Raw genomic sequence first — 6,656 nt, 5'->3', positions numbered from 1 at the left:
CTATTGCCCCATTCCTGCCTCACTTCCTCGTTTGGCCAGTCACGCAAAGGAGCCCAGCAGGAAGTGAGAGCCTCTATAGGCCAACCTCCAACAGCAGAGGTGGCCAAGCCACAAGCCTTCAAATGGTGACTGGCCTAACTACTCTAGGTTCTCCAGCCTGACACCAAGGTGCTTTCTCCACTGCTGTCAGCATCCTCTGTCATGCAGGGGTTGGAGTTATCCCAGGGACAGGCCAATAGGAGGAGTGCCCTTTCTGAACAACAAGGGGATCTGGGAAAAGAAAGCCAGCATGTTTCTGCCTGGTTTTGAACCAGGGACTTTTTGCGTGTTAGGCAAATGTGATAACCACTACACTACAGAAACTCCTCCTACTGGGATGTTGCTCACTCTGGCACAGACCGATGGACAAATCTAGAGACTGTGGTGGTAGCCCCTCGATAGGTCAGCTGGCAGGGCAGAGGACTGGAGCCAGCACTCAGGAAGTCGTCCTTACCTCGCCCGTGTGACTCCAGCTTGAGGGAGAGCTTCTTTTTCTTCTCCTTGCTGACAAAGAGCAAGAGAAGAATGAAAGGTCAGGTGGGCCAACTCGGTGCAGAAGCCCATGCTGTCTTTTCCTGCTGCATAGCCTGAAATGAGGGACTCGTGGCAGTTAAAGGAACTGCTGCACTCTCAGAAAACATCCCGCCCGTGCATAAAGGAGGATAGAAGAGCCTGTTAGTCTAGCACGCTCCCAACTGAACTGTTTCAGCAGCTGCTAGGTTTCTTTTTGGCCTGTTACTTTTCTGTCTGGGATGTTGTTGTCAGCTGTGGCACAGAAAAAGGACGTCATTGCGAGCTGCCCATGAAGATAAGATTAACTTTTGCCTTCCTTGCTCGGCTTTACTTGCTTCCTCACCCTATTCCTGCCTTAGTTCCTGTGTTACCTGAAGGCAACGGGGGCCCAGCAGTACGAAGAGGAAGTTAGACAGCTAGACCCTGGTGGCAAAAGTTCTACCACCGCTTGCCACCCCACTCTCTTCTCCCAGCTTCACATATTGACCGCCAGGGACTTGGTGCCCAGCAGCGCAACGGAAGGCAGTGGACAGAGCCACCCTCGCCTTGAAGCTCTGGCTCATTAAACCGTATCTTCAGTCGCTGATGGCCAATGAGAGACCAACAGCGCTTGCTATTTTAGCACTTGAAAATGCCATTGGTCAGTCACTGGATCTCTTTAATGCTGTTACATAACAAATGAAAATAGAATCTCAGTGTGACATTCTGTACCTTTGGGGGAGTGTGCTGTAACCCCCATATTCCTCATTTTCATATAATCGTGATCTTATATACAGAGCATGCCTTGTAAGGTATCAGGGGAAAGGATATGATCTGCTGAAAGTCATTTCTCTACCCATAGATGTTTACCATTCATGCATATGAAGTTATGAGAATTGTGCAGTGTGGTTATCACTATGCTGTAAGGTGGGGGAGTCAGCCAAATATTAGCTCCCCAGTGACAACAGCAAGGAAAGAAACCAACACCCGGACAGGGTGTCAAACAACCCATCAACAGCCATTGTTCAGCAAGGGAGCTACAGTGCAATCACTTACCTGCAAGAGGACACCCCAGGGGAATTGCTCAGACTTACCTGGAGAGATGCAGTGATGCTCACCTGACTCTGAAGGGGAAGGAAAGCCAAAAGGGAAGAAAAGACATGATAAAAGCAGAGACATTTGCCATGCTTTGTCTCTCTCGTCCACCTACATCTACAGACACCCCCACACCAAGCAACTGAAGTGCGGACGAAAGGGGAGAGCCTGGCTGAAAAGCCACCAGCCGGCCTGTGGTGAGAAACATCTAAGTTTGTAAGGGCATTGAAAGGGTTAAGATCAGCTTAGAGTGCATTTTGCTTTTATTTCACAAAAACAACGAGGAGTCCGGTGACACCTTAAGAACTAACAGATTTATTTGGACACAAGCATTCGTGGGTAAAAAGCCCTCTTCTTCAGATGCATGGAGTGAAAATTGCAGATAGAGGCATAAATATATATTGAAACATGATGTAAAGGGAGTTACCATACAAGGGGAGAACCAGTGTTGAAGGCTAATTCAGTCAGGGTGGATGTGGCTCTCTCCAAGTAATTGACAGGGAGGTGTCAATACCAAGAGAGGGAAAATTGCTTTTGTAGTGAGCCAGTCACCCCCAGTCCCTCTTCAAGCTCAAATTAATGGTGTTAAGTTTGCAGATCAGTTGTAACTCTGCAATTTCTCTTTGAAGTCTGTTTTTGAAGTTTTTTGAATGGCTTCTTTTAAATGGCTACTTTGAATGGCTACGTTTAATTGTGTTATTGAATATGAACATGTAAACGTGTTATGGAAGTCCCATGTGGTCTAGTGGTTAGGATTCTTGGCTTTCACCCAGACAGCCTGGGTTCAATTCCCCACACAGGAACAATGCAGAGCTTCTCCCTGGAGGGGAGACAAGAAACAAAAAGAAAGGGAAGGGATCCTACCAGCAGCAGAGCTGGATAGAGTTGGGAGCAGTACTGGATTTGACATGGTGCCATAGTGCCAGGCCCAAGCTCTGAAGGGACCTGTAACAGTAACTTCCTCCCCTCTGCAGAAAGGGAGCCTCAGAGCAGCCTGGATTCAGTAGGGGAGCTGAGACCCCATAGGGCCCTGGGAGCTGTAGTTCCTTGACCAGCTCCCTGCCTTGGAGTAGAGAAGGAACATTTCCCAGCATTCCCTTGGCTGCTATCAACAGGAAAGGGAGGGGGGAAGCTGTGAGACTCCATGTGCTGCAGCTTGCTGTGGCTGGGGGACAGGGTGCCACCTGTGAATAGGGAAGAGGTGTGACCAAGGAGTAGAAGGCTTTGGCCCAGGTAGCACCCTCAGAAGACTTCCCCAGACAGGCTTAGGGATGCTGGTGTGACCTCGCCTGGCAGCCCCCAAGGATGGAACTGGGTGGACTAACTGGGTAGGGCCCCTCTCTATCTGAAGCTGGACAAGGGAGGTATGTGGATCCCACCAGAAGGAAAAACGGTAAGTAAGGAAGGGGAGGCTCTACTGGACCTGGACAGCTTCAGATACAGGACAGGAGGATTTCCACTTCTGAGCCATGAAAATAGAAATTGACTTTTCCTTTCCAGATGTATCTAATATTCATAAAGGGAATCTAGCCCCTGCCTTCCAGATCTGAACACCTCAAAATCAGGAGTGCTCAAGCTCAATTTGGGCAGCTGTTACTTCATTTCTCCCAAATCAAATATGCTGATCCACTGTCATTTACTGTAGAAAAAGTAGGAGAAAATTGAGCAACAAACGTTGGGGTCTTCACAGTGCTAACGAGGGCTGGAATTGCTATTTTCAACAGCCATTACACTTTTTTTTTTAGTTTTGTTTGTTTAAAAGGAAGACAGTGATATTGCACTGGCAAATTCCCCATAGAAACAAAGAATGGAACAAAAGAATAATAAAGGCACCTCAACTTTCCTCATTTATGTAGGACAGTCTTATTAGATGGATCCAGACTTCTTCCAATCACAGAAACTGATAATTGTTCCACTTTACTGCTGTTCTGTAACCATGCAGGAACCTAGAGGAGGAAAGTGCCTAACTCCAGAGTCTGCAGCTGCCTAGGGCCAGTGCTGAGGATTTAGAGTCCCTAGTGCTGCCTTTGCAAGGTTCAAGCATGCTCAGCCTTGGCATTGCCTCCGCTCCTGCGGCTAGTAGCTGCAGCTGTCTAAGGCTGGCCTCTGGCAGTTGCCCCATGGCTGTAGCTAGAGAAACTACAAGTGGCTCTATGACTCCTGGGGCCATTAAGCTAGAGCACCTAAAGACACTGGAGTTAACCTCAAGGAACAGAGGTCACCAGTAGGAAAGGAATGTCGGGGGAGCAGGGAAGGCGGGAGCAGGTCAGGCTTGCAGAGGGAGCTTCCAGCTGGTTGGGAGCATGTCCAAAGTAGAAAGGAAACAAATATGGGGAGAGGTGGTGGTGACCAGGTAGCAGACTAGCATGTAGATGGGAGCAGAGGGAGAGACGCTGGTGTCTTCAGATTCCCAAGGGCTAAGTCCTCACTGTGGGGAAATGGTGTTTGCAGGTGGCTTGCTCACATGGCAGGATGGGGGCTGAGGGAGGGATCTGTCAGAACTGATCAGGTGTCTGCTGGCTTTAGGACTTTGAGCTGAGACTAGGACCACATGCAGTGACTGGTGACATGTGGGGGTACTGGAGACATGGCTAGAGAAGGTCTGAATGAGGAAAGAGATAAATCTGTGGGGAGTTTCCTTGGTCACTATGAAAGTTCTGCTCACTGTGGACACTGGTAAACCCACATGGGTGTACAGCTCAATAAGAAAACCCGCGGGCTCAGGGAGCCCTGTATGGCAATGCATATAGTCATGGAGAGGTGTGTGATCAAAATGAAAAATGTCTCTGAGGTTCAGTACCGGGTATACGAAGGCACCAATGGCACTGCCCCACCAGGCCCACACTCGGAGCCCACAGTGACTACACTGGGCCCACAAATATGTTTATTGCCAGGGCCAACAAAAGGTTAATCCAGCCCTGACTGCCTGAGCACTATTTCAGCCTCACATTTTTGGGTGGAACTCCCACAGTGAGAGCTGCAGAGCACTCCCCCGCAACACACACGCACACACTCGTCCTGGTGTTGGGAGGGGAACAGGAGAAAGGACAAAAGAAGAGATGAAGAGAAAGGAGGGAGGGACAGGTGGATGGAGGAAAAGGTGAAACACAAAGGACAAACCCTAATGTCCCCATGATTCCAAGGGACAAAATCCCAGGTGCGGAATAAAATTCTGCTTGCTTAAGCTCATGTTTTCCATGCCTAGAATTCAACTCTCACCAGATGGATCAGACTGAACAGGTTTCACACCTCCAGGAGGCTCTTACCTTCTAAACAGGGACGGCTGTTTTCTAGTAAAATCACTACAAGGGAAGGAGAAAACTGGAAAGAGGTTTCTCCTGGCGCTCACGTCCGTGAACCCGAATACTCTCTCAGTCCTCAGACAGAGACCTGGAGAAGGAGACTTGCTGAAGCAAAGCCACAGGGGTCTCTGAGGTTTCCCTAGCCCCTGGCCCCTGACTGATGTCAGGATCTCTCTGTGAGGTCACCACCTGCTCACCAATAGTCTTTGACCAATAGTGTGAGGTCCTGCAAAAGGCCTTTGTGATGTCACTGCCACACCCCGCCCTTGCTGTGCCAATGTCCTGCCCCGGCCAGGCACTTTGGAGCTTTGAGCTACTCCCTGTGGATCACCTCACTCAAGGAGCTTTTCTATAGAGCATCCTCAGATGTCTAAGCACACGAGTGCCATGGCAATGAACTGACACACATGGCACCAAGATGAGATCATTAGTAGACTAACCTATAGGAGAAGGACACCCCAGCATTAGTAGGGGAGAAATCCCTACTGAACATGCATTACACCTAGCAGCCCCTGCGTGGGGTCGGGCGGGGGCTGCGGAGGGGGGAGACCTGGGAAAGGGATGGATGGAAAATGTCTGTGCAGCCGGGACATGGCCGGGGGGCGAGGGGAGAAGAGCAGGTGACCCCTGAGGAGCGGGGAGAAAAAGGGAGGGCTGAGATCCCCTCGGAATTACCACTGCCCCCTCCGTGGAGACCCCCCCTCCTCTCCTGTCCTGCCCCCTTTCTCCCTAGAGAGCAACAAGCAACATAAAGGCTGACACCCCCTTCCCTCAAACCCCTGAGAAGTTCCCTGTTCCCCTCCATTTTCACCTGCAGTGATTTGTCCTTGTGTAAGTGGGAAATGGTTCCCCCGAGTGATTTCTGAACTGGGCATAGGCTGGGGGGGGCCTGAGACAGGGACACCTCTGGGCTGGGCTGGGGGGGCCACTCTCTGCTGGCAACAGGGCGTGGGAAGGGCCAGGAAGGGGAGGGGGGAGCAAGTGTCCCCCATAGAGAGGGTCCAGCCCCAGGCTGCTACCAGTAGCACATTCCCATCCAGGCCGGGGGGGGGGGCTTTCTCCAGCTGGGACCTGCCCCCTAGGCAGCCCCAGGCTCTGACCGTACCAGCCCCGCCTGGAACCCCCAGTGAGTGAGAGACCCCGGAGGGGGGAGGGGGAGGGAGCACTGGGCCCTGACAGGAAAGTGACTCTCTCCCTCAGATCTTGGTGTTTTCCTCTCATGTTATCAAATATGCAGTTTGTGACACAATTTCTTTGCAAATCTCAAAGATTCAAATAAAATAACCTAAACATTTGCCCCACTTCTCTCTAGTTGTCTGTTTCTAATTGAATATGCCCTGAGATTTTCCTGTCTCTAATTATAAAATAATAAGAAAATCTCAGATTTACACCTTTTCTCAGATTATTGAACACAAAATGTTTGCAAATGTTGCCCATTTCCTCTTTCATTAAGTATTCATGTGAAACACTCAGATTTTACCTCCTATCAACAACTGATATAAAATCCCTCTGATTTTCCACCCTTCCTCTCTATAATTTGCAAAATGGATTCCAAAATCTCTGATTTCCACCCTTTGTCTTTCATTTCTGAACACTGATCTGAAAGCTCAGGTTTTCCCTCTGTGTCATTATCAAATGTCAATTAACAATCCTCTCAAGTTTTGTGCTGTTCCTTATGTTTCTAAATCCCAAAAACTTCTTCCTTCGGGGGAACCTGTTGCCCTGAGG

At 49.7% G+C, this 6,656-nt stretch overlaps 1 non-coding gene across 1 annotated transcript; it reads right to left on the bottom strand.

The window, feature by feature from the left end:
* Window positions 1–290: 290 nt before the first annotated feature.
* Window positions 291–363, bottom strand: TRNAV-AAC (transfer RNA valine (anticodon AAC)). Its single transcript has one exon. It is a non-coding gene; the product is annotated as a tRNA-Val (tRNA).
* Between the last annotated feature and the right edge of the window lie 6,293 nt (window positions 364–6,656).

Source organism: Gopherus flavomarginatus, unplaced genomic scaffold (genome assembly GCF_025201925.1).
Source record: "Gopherus flavomarginatus isolate rGopFla2 unplaced genomic scaffold, rGopFla2.mat.asm mat_scaffold_157_arrow_ctg1, whole genome shotgun sequence".
NCBI lineage: Eukaryota > Metazoa > Chordata > Testudines > Testudinidae > Gopherus > Gopherus flavomarginatus.
This window is presented reverse-complemented; position numbering and strand designations above follow the sequence as displayed.